We start from the raw sequence: 18,010 nt of genomic DNA, 5'->3' as shown, positions 1-18,010 counted from the left end.
TTCGAAAATCCAGATCCACTCGCTTTGGATGATTTAGAGGAATCCAAATGTTGGCTGAATTCCGTTGGTTTGGATGCCCCTATCCGTCTAAGAGAATGGTGTGTGCATTAGGTCGATTGGTGAAGAGGCTAATCTGCCTCTCTGGCAACTGTCTCATGGTCTACGAAGGTTCTAACACCATTCTTTCTACTTTCAGCAAAAGTAGAAAATAAGATGGACCTGATTTTGAAACTGACAGTTGTGGAGCACAAACAAGGACAAACACTTCACTTAAATATTTATCTGAATCTACCGTATCCATTTTAATTTATAGAATGATTCTTCTTAGGGGGGGGGAGAAGGGGTCTTCTCATTATGATGCTTCTACTGTAGATACAGTACTTAACTTAAAAAACAATACAAACCAGTTGTAGTGTCCCCATTGCCCCAGTCAGGATCAGCTAATGTGGTAAAGACCAGGAGCTAAAGCTGGGATCATTATGATCCTTATAATTCACTAACACACCAAGTGGAATAGTTTGCTATTGAGACATGAGGGGAACTTTAATTTCTATTTAGTTTTGCACATTGACTTTGCAATGACCTGAAATGTGTAAAATTCTGCCTTTCTGGTGTTGTTCTTTCATGAGCTTAAGGGACTGAATGCTATACCACATGCTGTGTGGTTTATCCTTCTCACGCATAAATCAGGTGCTGTGTATGGGAAAAGAGCAGGCTGACCAATAAAAGTGCAAGCAGTTTCTGCATTAGCGTCATCCAACACCTGTCTTGCTAGGAACAGATACAAGAAATGACAAGAGATCTGCCATAAACACACACATCCCTTACACAAGAATATTCCTGTTTTGCAGAACTTAAATCTAACTAGCTTAATGTGAAAAGCTTTTTCTAGCAAAAGCAAAATTCATTAACATGTACATTCTTGCAAAAATTAGCATAGGTGAATGTCAGTCGCCCTGGCTCAGCTAAACCCTGCATAAACTCACTGGACCATTGATACAATGCAGGGAATAGAATTAATACAGGGAGAATTTGAAAGGGAGCTGCGAGTGACAGCAGACTTGTCGCTTTCAATGTTTAGATAACGTGGGGATGCTATTAAAAAAGCAAATAGAATGCTGGGGATACATAACCAGAACAGTGGCTTTTTTTATACAGAGGCTCCATAATGCATGGGTCAGACCTCGCTTAGAATAATGTGTACTATTCTGGTCGCCACACTTCAAAAGAGACATACATGCATTGGAAAGGGTACAGAGAAAAGCAACAAGAATTATTCTGCATGTAAAGGTATTAATCTGTGAAGAAGGATTAGAGGAGCTTTAGATCTGCAGTCTTGTGAGAAGGAGGTGAAGGGCAAACCTCACTGAAGTGTCTAGAGGTTGTTTGCACGCTCACAGTGGGGAGCCATGCTCGCAGGGAGCAAAGGACAGAATTTGCTGTTGGGACCAAAGGCTTTGTTTTTCCTTTGCTTAACAATGTGCTTGTTGGAGTGATTTTGTGTTGGTTGTCTTTCTATGTTGTTTGCACGGCTAAAGGTTTGTTGAAATGATTTTTGCAGCACGTTTGTAGCTGGGGCTGCTGTTTTCCTGGATTGCCTGATTTTACCCCTTAAAGCACCACCTCAGTCGCTGGTGCGTTAATGGTTCCTTACAGTTAGGTATGGAACCTGGTGACCTATATTGCACTGAACCAGCCTGGTTTGCTGCTTCTGGGGGGGGGGGGGGGGCGGGATGGAGAAGCTGCCTCCTCTCCTTCGAGGGAAGAGGCAGGAAGCGAGAGAGTGGGTGGTGCGGGAGAAGATGATGCAGTAGCTATCATAGATGGCCGTAAGATAAATGTGAGCAGGCTACGAGCAGAGGCAGGTGCCACAAGTTAGGGAGAAAAGAAGGCAGTGCAGGGATGTGGGTCCATGGCAAGCAGAAAAAACACTCAATCAAGCAGCTTGGACTCATGCAAGATTCAGATAAGTGTATAATTGGAGGAGATCATCTCACACCACTTGGGTGACAGCATGAAGTAAAACTCATATGGCTGTGGGTGGGGGTGGTGGGAGGGCGTGTAGGAAGTGTCTATTCATGATGCTGCGGCCATCATGAGTGTGGGACAGGACGGATGGACCAGCTGGTCTTTTCCTGCCCATCATTTTCGTACATTCGTATGTCCGTATGTTCATATAAACTATCTTACACTTATTGCCGGGAGTCGCAGGAGGCTCAGGACTTGTGAAGGTAGTTGGGAGGAGCAAGTTTGGAAGCAGTAGCAGTGCCACCTAGCGTAGGAGGACTGGAAGGTAAGTACAATGGTTAGCAGGTATTAGTGTTAGCCATTAAAAGTAACAGAAATAGGCATCACTAATCAACAGACGGGTGCCCCGAATGGCAGGTAGATGGGCATAGGTGAGTGAAGTAAATAACTCTGTTTGCCTCCCCGCCTGTTTGGTCCATGTGTTTTACCAATCACCCACCATGAGTACTTCACTAGCCACATAGCAGAGTGGAAACTAATTCAGGAGTTGGTTATCCCAAAAGAATGCTGTTCATTTTTTACTCTCTAAAAAGGATGAAACTTTTAAATTATAGAAGATCAGTGGAAGGGACAAATGAGCCAAGGGTTGTAATTGGTACGTACCAATTACAACCCTTGGCTCATTTTTAGTGGTGTTGGTTGAAGAATAAATATTGGCCAGGACGCCGGGGAGAACTCCTCTGCTCTTCTTCGAAATAGAGCCATAGGATCTTTTGCTTCCACCTGAGAAGGCAGACTGGGCCTCAGTTTAACGTTTCATCTGAAAGGCGGCACCTCCAACAGTACAGTATTCCCTCAGCCTAGATTATGTGCTTAAGTCTCTGGATTGTTGCTTGAACCCACAAACTTCTGACTCAGTGGTATCAGTGCTCTCACTGAGCCACATGACCTCAGCGATCTTTAACAAGCAATTTCTTTTTGTTATTTTACTTTCACCTCTTCGTGATGGGAACAAGACTCAGACTAATGGTAATGATGGCAAAAAGTTTCCTTCTGTTTTCTGCCAATCTGCTTATCCATGCCTATTTTTTGCTTATTAACAACCAGAGGAAAGTATGACTTTTGTATCATCCCTAATTCTCTCACCATGGAAGTAGTCTGCAATCTATTGCTGTTGGATAGGTTCGACCATTTATTTACAAAGACTGATTGATATATTCTCTGATACACAGCAGAGATGTATAATTAATGAGAGGGATTTTTTTTTCATTCAAGCCCTTTGTAGACCCCACCTCATCATTTTGTGCCTTAAATTACAAGTTAATAAATTAAATTGCTTGTACTCAGAAAAGCCAGTCAGGCAGGTTCATGAAGCATGTCCTCAGGAATTGCCCTCCGTAACCTAAATAAGTGAAAATTTTGTTTTGATTTGATCCTCCTCACTGAAATCGGGTTTGAGTTGGTTTTAACCAGTAAAAATAATCTCCCACCTTGAAGGGTACCAGGAGGTTAGATAGTACATGACAGAGCATTATTTATCCATCGTGTTAAGCAGAGGGAATTCTTTCTCTAAAACCCCTCTCACAATTGGTAGTTTAAATTTTTTTTAAATATATGTTAATTAACAAGTAAGTTGGTTTAAGATGGAATTTAATATTAAGTATCATAGTTGTTTCTTTTCTGTTAACTGGGTCTTTTTTCATAATATATTAACCCTTTGAGCACTGGAGAAATTGTGCAGTCTCCAAAATCATTGTGTACCTGGAGGTCGATTTTAACCTCGGCCGGGGGCGGGGGCAGGCCCAGTGCGGAACATACTTGATGCAGAAGATTTCAGGCTTGGTGTAAATTAACTCCCAGGCCTCATTTAAATCTTACAGGTAGGTTTCCCATCCAACTTGTGGCTGAACGGAAAACCTGCCCACTTTTTTAGCGCAACTTCAAGCAGACCTACTTAAAGCGGGAGTGCATCTCCTAAAGGGAGGTTCCATTCCCTTCTGCCTGGTACTGTCTGGAAGGAGGAGTGGGAAGAATGAGTTGCAGGCAAGCTCCCAGATGCTCAGAAGCCTCCCTGGAGAAGCTTTTGTAATAGGTGAGGGTAGGGGGGGGGGGCGGGTGGAGGGGAAGTCCTGTATCCCATTGTGGAAGGAGTAAAGCTCTTCATTTCTCCATCTCTCTCTCAAGAACACATGGCAGCAGCCAATCATCCCCTCCGCCAGCACTTTAATCTATCCCCTTCACCACCAATCACAAGGGCACACTACACCACCTTCCATTCTCATTCTTAACACACACCCACCTCTTCCTTGCTCCTTCCACAGCAGCTACTAGCAGCATTATCATCTCACAGGGTACTCTTTGCAGAATCACCAACTTCTCTCATGGCTCCTTCCTCACTTCACACTCCAGCCACATGCTTTCCAATCAACAGCTCTCCATTCTGCTCGCATCTTGATTCTGCTCCCCTTTAGCATGTGCAATGCAAGCAGAAGCCCCATACATGCACTCTCCTTTGCAAGAGACACTCACTAACTCACCCTTTGCAGGAGAAAACAGTGAACAATACCAAGGAGAGCAATAGGACCAACCAATCTCTTGGTCATATAAGTGCTGGAGCAGCAAACTCTTGAAATAGATTGGCCCTGCAAGAGCTGTGCACATAGGGAATTTTGAGGCTTATCTGAACAGCGTCTCTGACTATTAGTTGTACCTCTTCATGAAGCACAGAAGACTACATCAAGCTGCATTGTGATGCATGTCATCTGCAATTGTCCAACCTCTGGAAGCCATCCTAACTCTTGTTCCTTTTCTCTTTCCTTTAGGTCCTTCTCAACAGTCCTCAAAGAAGACACCTCAAAGGAGGAGAATCCTTCAGACTGCTCTAGAACTTCAAGTACCAGCTCAGAGATTGGCACCCTGGCTAAGTTAGAGGGTGAGTTAGTAGTGCTGCAGTCTGCAACTAGACCATCTTAGGCTCAGGCTCCCAAAAGTCATTGAAAAAGAACTTCCTGATATGAGTCCTAAATTTGAATTTTACTAGTTTGAACCCATGTTCTACTTTGTTCTTTGAACCTTTGTTTCACTCTTTCAATTTGGTTTGAAGTAATTTTCTGTACTGTTAACTTCATTTTATACCTCTATAAGTTCGCCTCTCAGAAACCTCCTTTCAAGGCTGAAAAGTCCAAGTTTCTCCAGTCTTTCCTCATAATTCAGACCTTTGACACTAGGGATCAGCTCTTCTGTGCACTGCCTCCAGTGCTTGAATGTCTCGCCTATATCTCGGTGACCAGAGCTAGACACAGTGCTCAAGGTGTAACCTTATCAGAGTACTGTACAGTCTTAGCATGACTTCCTCTGACTTATATTCTACTATTTTAGCTATATAATTCAGCATTCTATTTGCTCTGCTTTGGTTGAGCATGTTGAGTGTTGAATTTACTAAGACTCCTTGGTCTCTTTTAGCTTCATCCTTAGCTATTTCAACACGATTCATGAAGTACATGTGTTGTCCATTTTTCCTTTCTATGTACAGTACTTTACAGTTGTTCACATTATAATTTCTTCTACCATTATTCTACCCTCTTACATATTTTGTCCAACTCTTTCTGTCATTTCTGAGCTACGTCTTCCATATCCACTATACCAGTTTGGTTTTATCTGCAAATTTGACTAATATGCATTAAGTTTCTGAATCTGAGTCATTTAAGGAAATTCAGAAATAGGAGTGGTTCCAATACCAATACCTGGGGCACCCCACTCAGTAATTAGCCCACCCCCGACCTCAACATAACAGGGCTGATAATCCGTGGGGTCTTCATGAAACATAGAAATTTACGGCACAGAAGGAGGCCATTCGGCCCATCGTGCCTGTGCCAGCCTAAACCCACTTTCCAGCTCTTGGACCGTAGCCTTGTAGGTTGCAGCACTTCAAGAGCACATCCAAGTACTTTTTAAATATGATGAGGGTTTCTGCCTCTACCAACCTTTCAAGTAGTGAGTTCCAGAACCCCACCACCCTCTGGGTGAAAAATATTCTCCTCAACTCCCCTCTAATCCTCCTACAAATTACTTTAAATCTATGCCCCCCTGGTTATTGACCTCTCTGCTAAGGGAATCAGGTTCTTCCTAGCCACTCTATCTAGGCCCCTCATAATTTTATACACCTCAATTAAATCACCCCTCAGCCTCCTCTGTTCCAAAGAAAACAACCCCAGCCTATCCAATCTTTCCTCATAGAAAAAAATTCTCCATTCCTGGCAACGTCCTCGTAAATCTCCTCTGAACCCTCTCTTGTACAATCAACATCTTGCCTATAATGTGGTGACCAGAATTGTGCGCAGTACTCAAACTGAGGCCTAACTAGTGTTTTATGCAGTTCTAGCATAACTTCCCTGCCCTTATATTCTGTGATGTGGAGATGCCGGTGATGGACTGGGGTTGACAATTGTAAACAATTGTCAAAAACAGATAACATTTGTTCGCTGGGGGGACAATTGTCAACCCCAGCGAACAAATGTTATCTGTTTTTAATATAACGGGTCAGTTGCTGTCTTTTCTATGTTTCTACCTCTCTATCTCTGTTTTTTTTTGTTTGTTGTTTTTTTTGGTGATTTGTATATTCTGAGACCTGGCAGGTAACACCTGTCTGTCTGCACACTGATTGCCTTGGCAACGGGCAGTTGAAAAAACTGTCTGTAATCACCAAGCATTGTTCTGTGAATTATAAATGCGATTTCATTTCGAGGATTTCATTTTCACATCGTTCACCTGACGAAGGAGGAAGCCTCCGAAAGCTTGTGAATTTAAAATAAAATTGCTGGACTATAACTTGGTGTTGTAAAATTGTTTACAATTGTCAACCCCAGTCCATCACCGGCATCTCCACATCTTGGCTAATAAAGGAAAGTATCCCGTATGCTTTCTTAACCACCTTATCTACCTGTACTGCTACCTTCAGGGATCTGTGGACATGCACTCCAAGGTCCCTCTGTTCCTCTACACCTCTCAGTATCCTCCCATTTATTGTGTACTCCCTTGCCTTGTTTGCCCTCCCCAAATGCATTACCTCACATTTCTCTGGATTGAATTCCATTTGCCACTTTTCTGCCCACCTGACCAGTCCATTGATATCTTCCTACAGTCTACAGCTTTCTTCCTCACTATCAACAACACGGCCAACTTTTGTATCATCTGCAAATTTCTTAATCAGGTCCCCTACATTTAAGTCTAAATCATTGATATATACTACAAAAAGCAATGGACTTAGTACTGAGCCTTGCAGAACCCCACAGGAAACGGCCATCCAGTCACAAACCACCCATCGACCATTACCCGTTGCTTCCTGCCACTGAGCCAATTCTGGATCCAACTTGCCACTTTCCCTTGGATCCCATGGGCGTTTACTTTTTTGACCAGTCTGCCATGTGGAACCTTGTCAAAAGCCTTGCTAAAATCCATGTAGACTACATTAAACGCACTACCCGCATCGACCTTCCTTGTTACCTCCTCAAAAAATTCAATCAGGTTAGTCAGACACGACCTTCCCTTAACAAATACATGCTGACTGTCCTTGATTAATCCGTGCCTTTCTAAATGACAATTAATACTGTCTGTCAGAATTTTTTCCAATAATTCTGGTCTTCTGATCCTTTCCCGCCTTAACTCCAGCTGGTTTGCATTGGAAGGGCCAGAAATTAGATTGGGACCCAGATATACTGTTTTTGTTTCAGATTTCCAGCATCTGTGGTATTTTCCTTTGAGTTATGTTTTTTTGCTCAGAACTAAAGCAGATGAGGTTTGGTCACCAAAACGTCCCAGCAAGTGAATGGAACAATATGATGCAGCAGCACTAAAGTCTTATAAAGTCCATGCAAGATTTTGAAGTGTATATTATTGTGCCCATGTATGTCAGTAAATATATCGTAAACAATTTTACAACACCAAGTTATAGTCCAGCAATTTTATTTTAAATTCACAAGCTTTCGGAGGCTTCTCCCTTCGTCAGGTGAACGATGTGGAAGTAAATATATCAACCTAGAAATTGCAGAAGTCCCACTTCACTGCCGGAATTGCGGTGAAGAGGAATTCCATGTTTTCATTTGCCCTCACCCAGACCGTATCCTAAATTCTGGGAATGAGAGTCATTTGAATAATAGGGACAAGCATCTGCATCATTTCTGGTGTTACTAGGGTGCCTGCCTGAGTGGGCAGCGAGAATTCGGAGGGAGCAAGTCTGCATATTGAACAATTTTGCCTGCTGGCCCATTCATTGTTCCTGTGCCACTCTCCAAATAGAATCATAGAATCATAGACTGGTTACAGCACGGAAGGAGGTCATTCGACCCGTCGAGTCCGTGCTGGCTCTCTGCAAGAGCAATCTAGCTAGTCCCACTCCCCCGCCCTATCCCCGTAGCCTTGCAAATGTTTTCCCGTCAAGTACTTATCCAGTTCCCTTTTGAAGGCCACGATTGAATCTGCCTCCACCACCCCCTCTGGCAGCCTATTCCAAATCATAAGCACTCGGTGTGTAAAAAAGTTTTTTTTTGATTGTTTTGTCAATCACGTTAAATTCATGTCCTCCAGTTCTTGACCCCTCTACCAATGGGAACAGTTTCTCTCTATCTACTCTGTCTAGACCTTTCATGATTTTGAATACCTTTATCAAATCTCCTCTCAAATTTCTCTGCTCTAAGGAGAACAATCCCAGCTTCTCCAGTCTATCCATGTAACTAAAGTCCCTCATCCCTGGAATCATTCTTGTAAATCTCTTATGTACCCTCTCTAAGGCCTTCACATCTTTCCTGAAGTGTGGTGCCCAGAATCGGACACAATACTCCATTTGTGGCCGAACCTGTGTTTTATAAAGGTTCATCATAACCTCCTTGCTTTTGTACTCTATGCCTCTATTTATAAAGCCCAGGATCCCGTATGCTTTCTTAACCGCTTTCTTAACCTGCCCTGCCACCTTCAACGATTTGTGCATATATACCCCCAGATCTCTCTGTTCCTGCACCCCCTTTTAGAATTGTACCCGTTAGTTTATATTGCCTCTTCTCGTTCTTCCTACCGAAATGTATCGCTTCACACTTTTCTGCGTTGAATTTCATCTGCCACGTGTCAGCCCATTCCACCTGCCTGTCTATGTCCTCTTGAAGTCTATGGCACTTGATCTTACCGAGATCGATGTCCATTGGGATATGGTATTGTGGAGCCCACTTACAGCCCTAGTGCAGCAAGAATGCCTACTTCCCACTTCCCACTGGCTATACTGAACAGATGTAAACAATTTTACAACACCAAGTTATAGTCCAGCAATTTTATTTTAAATTCACAAGCTTTCGGAGGCTTCCCCCTTCGTCAGGTGAACACATCGTTCACCTGACGAAGGGGGAAGCCTCCGAAAGCTTGTGAATTTAAAATAAAATTGCTGGACTATAACTTGGTGTTGTAAAATTGTTTACAATTGTCAACCCCAGTCCATCACCGGCATCTCCACATCATATACTGAACAGAGCCAGTGGGATTTCCAGGGGGAGCCCAAGGTGTGATCCTGTCAGTCCCGCCTCCAAATGTAATGTCACAATGTGGGGGGAGGTGAAAGATTTTCTCAAAGGTGCTAGAAGTGAAGTGGAAACCTGGCAGAAAGGGGTTCCACCTCAAATCCTTTTGTCTTTTTGTAAGCTCAATGTATATTAGGGACTCGACACCACTGTATCACTGGATTGAAAAGGGTTAATTAGGGGAAGCTCAGTAAGAAATCCTAATGCAGAACAATATGTAAAAGTGTGGAAAAAGATTCCTGAATAAAATAATAATTAAGGCTAGTGTAAAGAACATCATCAGACTTCAAATGTCTCCTTGTAGAAGACAGAAGGGGCCTCTTCTATAAACCGGCATGGAGTCGTTCTGGATTTTCAATAACTCTCCGGGGAAATAACTGCTGCCCCGGCACCAGCGAGTCTCACTGAACAATGGGTCACAGAAACAGAGATGCAATAACTTTGAAAGCAATTGACTTCTTAGTATCAGCCCCATCTCTTTGTTTTGTACTCGATGTCCGAGTAAAAAGACAAACCTTTCACTTACATATATGTCCCCTGCTGCTTTTGTCTTTTTGTAACAAACTTTGCAACAGGAAATTTGTGGACATGGTGAAGGGATGACTATTTACAAGGGTGGAAAGGAAAAGGATTTGGGTGCAATTTACTGGCAATTCACTGAAACTATGCCGTCAATATGAAGAGGTTATTAACAAAACTAATTATGTGCTGAAGCAAGAAAAAAAATGCTGGAAATATTCAGCAGATCGGGCAGCATCGGTGGAGAGAACAGTTTCAGGTGACGAAAAGTCCACACCTGAAGTGTTAACTTGTCTGTTCTCTCTACAGAGCGGCTCACGAAGGCGGCTCACCACCACCTTCTCAAGGGCAATTAGGGATGGGCAATAAATGCCAGCCTTGCCAGCGATGCCCACATCCCATGAACGAATAAAAAAAATACTACCTGACCTGGTGAGTGTTTCTAGGATTTTTATGTTTTAGTTTCAGATTCCCAGCAGATGCAGTATTTTATTTTCTGTTTAATTATATGCTGAGATGCATTACAAGCTTACCTGCTTCCATCCCCGCGAATGGGCCCCCTCCCTTCCGATCGGACCCTCGATGTCCGACCCCTCCCCCATGCCCAATGACCAACTCTACCCCCACCCCCCCAACATCTCCTCCTGACATCAGACCCCCCACCCCGATCTCCTCCCAACATCACACCCCCCACTCCGATCTTCTCCCCAGCATCCAACCCATGCCCTCCACAGACCCCACCACCCCCCCCACCCCAGCCCGACATCCTCCACGGTCCACAATCACTCCCTCCCTCCAAATCCCGGCTGTGGTCAACCTGCCCGACAGCCACCCATCCTTTCAACCTGGCTGGCTGCGGGCAGGAAACCGATTTGAAAAATTTAAAAGACATCCTGACGTCAAAATTGTCAGGACATCCAGGAACCCCATACTTCTGGGTTTCCCATCCGCAAATCCTGGCCCCCACTCTCTTCCCATCTCAAAGTTATTATCGGGGCCATTGTATCTGTGCCAGTGCTTTGCTCGAGCAACCTAAAACTAATCCCACTACCTTACTCTCTCCCCAGAGCCCTGTATCATCTGCTTCAAATATTTATGCAATTTCCCCTTAAAAGATTCCATGTTCTCTGCCTCAAACTCCGCCTGAGGTAAAACACTGCATGCTACCACAACCTTTGGAGTAAAGTGAGGAGGACACAAAGAGTTTGTAAAGGGATATAGACAGGTTAGGTGAGTGGGCAAGAAGGTGGCAGATGGAGTATAATGTGGGGAAATGTGAGGTTATTCACTTTGGTAGGAAGAATAGAAAAGCAGAATATTTTTTAAATGGTGAGAAACTTATGTTGGCGATCAGAGAGACTTGGGAGTCCTCGTACAAGAAGCACAAAAAGTTAGCATGCAGGTACAGCAAGCAATTAGGAAAGCAAATGGAATGTTGGCCTTTATTGCAAGGGGGTTGGAGTATAAGAGTAAGGAAGTCTTATTACAATTGTACAGGGCTTTGGTGAGACTTCATCTGGAGTACTGTGTACAGTTTTGTTCTCCTTACCTAAGGAAGCTTATACTTGTCTTAGAGGTGGTGCAACAAAGATTCACTAGATTGATTTCTGGGATGAGAGGGTTGTCCTATGAGGAGAGATTGAGTAGAATGGGCTTATACTCTCAGGAATTTAGAAGAATGAGAGGTGATCTCATTGAACATACAACATTCTGAGGGGGCTTGACAGGGTAGATGCTGAGAGGTTATTTCCCCTGGCTGGAGAGGTTAGAACTAGGGGGCATAATCTCAGGATAAGGGATCAGCCATTTAAGACTGAGAGGAGAAAGAATTTCTTCACTCAGAAGGTTGTGAATCCTTGGCATTGTCTACCCCAGAGGGCTGTGGATGCTGAGTCGTTGAGTATATTCAAGGCTGAAATAGATAGATTGTTGGACTCTAGGGGAATCAAGGGATATGGGGTTCAGGCGAGAAAGTGGAGTTGAGGTTGAAGATCAGCCATGATCTGATTGAATGGCGGAGCAGGCTTGAGGGGCCGTGTGGCCTACTCCTGCTGCTATTTCTTATGTTGTTATATTCTGATGATCTAAGACATTTTTCCTAACCTTTCTCCTCACTGTCTTAGTGATAATTTTAAATTGATGATCCCTTCATCACTGACTGTGCAACCCCAGAAAATAACCTTTCCCTATTCAATCAAACAAAATACTAATACTCTTACTAATTTTTTTAAAACCTCTGTTAAATCTCCTCTTTGCTTTCCCTGCTCCAGTGGAAATAGTGCCATTATCTCAAGCCTCGCCTCATAACTGTAGTTTCCTATCCCTGGGATCATCTGGGTGTATCTACACAGCTATCTATGGCTTTAATGTCCTTTTTAAATGGGGTGCCCAAAACAGTATACAGAACTCTCACTATGACCTATTTATTGCCATGTACAAATTTATCATTGCTTTTTTAGTATTGTACTCTGTGCCCCTACTCATGAAGCCCCAAATACTATTCGTCTTTTCTTCAACTTTATCTGCCCGCACTCTCTCTTTCAGGGAATCCAAAGGTTTCTCTGCATATCCACACTTTTCAGCATCTTTTTGTTGAGCGTATACTCCCAAAATGTATTACATCACTCTTCTCCACATTAAATTGCATCTGCCACCTGTTTGCCCATTCTGCAAACCTCTTCACATCCTCCTCACTGATTTGCCAAACTGAGTTAGAGCAGGAAATAGTAACCAAAATCTTAATTGAACAGATTAGTTTTTGGAAGGTTTTTAAAGGAGCAGAGAGAAATGAAGAGGTTTGAGAGGGAATTCCAGCCAGTAGGGCCATGGCTTCAGAAGGCTTTGCCACTAATGGTAGGATAGAGGAAGATGGGGATACACAAAAGGCCGGAGTGAGGGGATTATACAGGACTGGAAGTGATTGCAGAGAGCAAGGCCATGGAGGGTTTTAAAGGCAAAGATGAGGAGTTTAAATTTTAAGTGAGGGAAGACAGCGAGCAAAGGGGTGAAGGACAAGTGGGATTCAGTACGGGACAGCACGTGAGGCAGATAAAGACAAAATAGAGATAAAAGAGGCCATTATGCTGGGAGAGAAGTTAGAGACTAAGGGGTAATTATCCAACTTAGTGCTACCAAAGGAGAGCCTTGTCTGCTGGAATTGAATATTGGATATCCAGACATGTACTGTGCATGATTTTCCAATCCTTTAAATTAACCGTCAGCAAATCGTGGTCAGTTTGTGCCCAAATTCCCAATATGCACCTCCAATGGGCGAACCTCCCCACCAAGATCACAACATCGGAAAATTACCAATTATAGTTGAAAGGAGTATTGCCCATTAGACAAGAAACTTTTTCTTGAATCACTGAAATTTACGGCACAGAAGGAGGCCATTCGGCCCATCGTGTCTGTGCCAGGCCGAAAAAGAGCTACCATGCCTAATCCCACTTTCCAGCACTTGGTCCGTAGCCTTGTAGGTCACAGCACCTCAAGAGCACATCCAGGTACTTTTCAAATGTGATGAGGGTTTCTGCCTCCACCACCCTTTCAGGCAGTGAGTTCCAGACCCCCACCACCCTCTGGGTGACCATAAGACCATCAGAGATAGGAGCAGGAGTAGGCCATTCGGCCCCTCGAGCCTGCTCCGCCATTCAATGAGATCATGGCTGATCTGATTTTTACCTCAACTCCACTTTCCCGCCTTTTCCCCATATCCTTTGACTCCTTGCTGATCAAAAATTTGTCTAACTCAGCCTTGAATGTATTCAGTGACTCAGCCTCCACAGCTTTTTGGGGTAAAGAATTCCAAAGATTCACGACCCTCTGGGAGAAGAAATTCTTCCTCATTTCCATCTTAAACGGGCGACCCCTTATTCTGAGACTATGCTCCCTAGTTTTAGATTCCCCCATGGGGGTAACATCCTTTCAGCAGCTACCCTATCAAGTCCCCTCAGAATCTTGTATGTTTCAATAAGATCTCCTCTCATTCTTCTAAACTCCGATGAGTACAGACCCAACCTGTTCAATCTTTCCTCATAAGACAACCCTTCCATACCCGGATTCAACCTAGTGAACCTTCTCTGAACTGCCTCCAATGCAAGTACGTCCTTTCTTAAATAAGGGCACCAGAACTGTACGCAGTACACCAGGTGTGGTCTCACCAGCACCCTGTACAGTTGTAGCATGACTTCCCTGTTTTTATACTCCATCCCCCTAGAAATAAAGGCCAATATTCTGTTTGCCTTCCAGATTACCTGCTGCACCTGTATGTTGACTTTTCGTGTTTCATGTACGAGGACACCCAGATCCCTCTGTACTGCAGCATTTTGTAGTATTTCTCCATTCAAATAATATTTTGCATTTTTATTTTTCCTTCCAAAGTGGATGACTTCACATTTTCCCACATTATATTCCATCTACCAAATTTTTGCCCATTCGTTTAACCTGTCAATATCCCTTTGCAGACACTTTGTGTCCTCATCGCAACTTGCTTTTCCACCTATCTTTCTATTATCTGCAAATTTAGCCACAGGACAATATGTTCCTTCATCCAAGTCATTAATATATATTGTAAATAGTTAAGGCCCCAGCACTGAGCCCTGAGGCACCCCACTAGTTACAGATTGCCATTTTGAAAATGACCCTTTTACCCCAACTCTTTGTTTTCTGTTAGTTAGCCAATCCTCTATCCATGCCAGTATATTACCCCCAAAACCATGAGCTCTTATCTTGTGCAGTAATCTTTTATGTGGCACCTTATCGAATGCCTTTTGGAAATCCAAATATACTGCATCCACTGGTTCCCCTTTATCCACCCTGCCCGTTACTTCCTCAAAGAACTCGAATAAATTTGCCAGACACTATTTCCCCTTCATAAAACCATGTTGACTCTCCTTGATTGTATTATGAGTCTCCAAATGTCCTGCTACTACTTCCTTAATAATGGATTCTAGCATTTTCCCAATGACAGATGTTAGGCTATTCTAAACATCCTGCTTTCTGTCTCACTCCCTTCTTGAATAGGGGTGTTACGTTTGCGGTTTTCCAATCCGCTGGGACCTTTCCAGAATCTAGTGAATTCTGGAAGATTACAACCAATGCATCTCTGTAGCCACTTCCTTTAAGACCCTCGGATGCAAGCCATCAGGTCCAGGGAACTTGTCAGCCTTTAGATCCATTAGTTTACCTAGTACTTTTTCTCTAGTGATAGTGATTGTTTTTAGTTCCTCCCTCCCCTTTGCCCCTTGATTTTCTACTATTATTGGTATATTATTAGTATCTTCTACTGTGAAGACAGATACAAAATATCTGTTCAATTCCTCTGCCATTTCCTTGTTTTCCATTATTATTTCCCCAGTCTCATCCTCTAAGGGACCAATGTTTACTTTAGCTACCCTCATCCTTTATATATACTTGTAGAAGTTTTTACTGTCAGTTTTTATATTTCTTGCTAGTTTACTCTCATAATTTATTTTCTCCCTCTTTATTATTCTTTCAGTCATCCTTTGCTGGTTTTTAAAGTTTTCCCAATCTTCGGGCTTACCAGTAATCTTTGCCATGTTGTATGCTTTTTCTTTTAACCTGATACCATCCTTTACTTCCTTAGTTAGCCATGGTTGGTTCACTCTTTTTCATAGAAGTTACAACATGGAAACAGGCCCTTCGGCCCAACATGTCCATGTCGCCCAGTTTATACCACTAAGCTAGTCCCAATTGCCTGCACTTGGCCCATATCCCTCGATACCCATCTTCCCCATGTAACTGTCCAAATGCTTTTTAAAAGACAAAATTGTACCCGCCTCTACTACTGCCTCTGGCAGCTCGTTCCAGACACTCACCACCCTTTGAGTGAAAAAATTGCCCCTCTGGATCCTTTTGTATCTCTCCCCTCTCACCTTAAATCTGTGCCCCCTCGTTATAGACTCCCCTACCTTTGGGAAAAGATTTTGACTATCGACCTTATCTATGCCCCCCATTATTTTATAGACTTCTATAAGATCACCCCTTAACCTCCTACTCTCCAGGGAATAAAGTCCCAGTCTGTCTAACCTCTCCCTGTAAGTCAAACCATCAAGTCCCGGTAGCATCCTAGTAAATCTTTTCTGCACTCTTTCTAGTTTAATAATATCCTTTCTATAATAGGGTGACCAGAACTGTACACAGTACTCCAAGTGTGGCCTCACCAATGCCCTGTACAACTTCAACAAGACATCCCAACTCCTGCATTCAATGTTCTGACCAATGAAACCAAGCATGCTGAATGCCTTCTTCACCACCCTATCCACCTGTGACTCCACTTTCAAGGAGCTATGAATCTGTACTCCTAGATCTCTTTGTTCTATAACTCTCCCCAACGCCCTACCATTAACGGAGTAGGTCCTGGCCCGATTCGATCTACCAAAATGCATCACCTCACATTTATCTAAATTAAACTCCATCTGCCATTCATCGGCCCACTGGCCCAATTTATCAAGATCCCGTTGCAATCCTAGATAACCTTCTTCACTGTCCACAATGCCACCAATCTTGGTGTCATCTGCAAACTTACTAACCATGCCTCCTAAATTCTCATCCAAATCATTAATATAAATAACAAATAACAGCGGACCCAGCACCGATCCCTGAGGCACACCGCTGGACACAGGCATCCAGTTTGAAAAACAACCCTCGACAACCACCCTCTGTCTTCTGTCGTCAAGCCAATTTTGTATCCAATTGGCTACCTCACCTTGGATCCCATGAGATTTAACCTTATGTAACAACCTACCATGCGGTACCTTGTCAAATGCTTTGCTGAAGTCCATGTAGACCACGTCTACTGCACAGCCCTCATCTATCTTCTTGGTTACCCCTTCAAAAAACTCAATCAAATTCGTGAGACATGATTTTCCTCTCACAAAACCATGCTGACTGTTCCTAATTAGTCCCTGCCTCTCCAAATGCCTGTAGATCCTGTCCCTCAGAATACCCTCTAACAACTTACCCACTACAGATGTCAGGCTCACTGGTCTGTAGTTCCCAGGCTTTTCCCTGCCGCCCTTCTTAAACAAAGGCACAACATTTGCTACCCTCCAATCTTCAGGCACCTCACCTGTAGCGGTGGATGATTCAAATATCTCTGCTAGGGGACCCGCAATTTCCTCCCTAACCTCCCATAACGTCCTGGGATACATTTCATCAGGTCCCGGAGATTTATCTACCTTGATGCGCGTTAAGACTTCCAGCACCTCCCTCTCTGTAATATGTACACTCCTCAAGACATCACTATTTATTTCCCCAAGTTCCCTAACATCCATGCCTTTCTCAACCGTAAATACCGATGTGAAATATTCATTCAGGATCTCACCCATCTCTTGTGGTTCCGCACTTAGATGACCTTGTTGATCCTTAAGAGGCCCTACTCTCTCCCTAGTTACCCTTTTGCCCTTTATGTATTTGTAGAAGCTCTTTGGATTCACCTTTGCCTGATCTGCCAAAGCAATCTCATATCCCCTTTTTGCCCTCCTGATTTCTCTCTTAACTCTACTCCGGCAATCTCTATACTCTTCAAGGGATCCACTTGATCCCAGCTGCCTATGCATGTCATATGCCTCCTTCTTATTTTTGACTAGTGCCTCAATCTCCCGAGTCATCCAAGGTTCCCTACTTCTACCAGCCTTGCCCTTCACTTTATAAGGAATGTGCTTACCCTGAACCCTGGTTAACACACTTTTGAAAGCCTCCCACTTACCAGACGTCCCTTTGCCTGCCAACAGACTCTCCCAATCAACTTCTGAAAGTTCCTGTCTAATACCATCAAAATTGGCCTTTCCCCAATTTAGAATTTTAACTTTTGGGCCAGACCTATCCTTCTCCATAGCTATCTTAAAACTAATGGAATTATGATCACTGGTCCCAAAGTGATCCCTCACTAACACTTCTGTCACCTGCCCTTCCTTATTTCCCAAGAGGAGGTCAAGTTTTGC

General features: G+C 43.4%; 1 long non-coding RNA gene across 4 annotated transcripts in view; it reads left to right on the top strand.

The window, feature by feature from the left end:
- LOC137321944 (uncharacterized) overlaps positions 1-18,010 on the top strand; it is a 190,799-nt gene that overhangs the window by 156,497 nt on the left and 16,292 nt on the right. For all 4 annotated transcript variants that reach the window (XR_010962928.1, XR_010962930.1, XR_010962927.1 and 1 more), the window contains 2 exons: positions 4,791-4,900; positions 10,356-10,478. This is a non-coding gene — a long non-coding RNA (uncharacterized lncRNA). The remainder of the gene's footprint in view (positions 1-4,790; positions 4,901-10,355; positions 10,479-18,010) is intronic.

Source organism: Heptranchias perlo, chromosome 5 (assembly GCF_035084215.1).
Source record: "Heptranchias perlo isolate sHepPer1 chromosome 5, sHepPer1.hap1, whole genome shotgun sequence".
In the NCBI taxonomy this organism is placed as follows: domain Eukaryota; kingdom Metazoa; phylum Chordata; class Chondrichthyes; order Hexanchiformes; family Hexanchidae; genus Heptranchias; species Heptranchias perlo.
The sequence above is the reverse complement of the archived record's forward strand: the minus strand, read 5'-3'. Positions and strand labels throughout refer to the sequence as shown.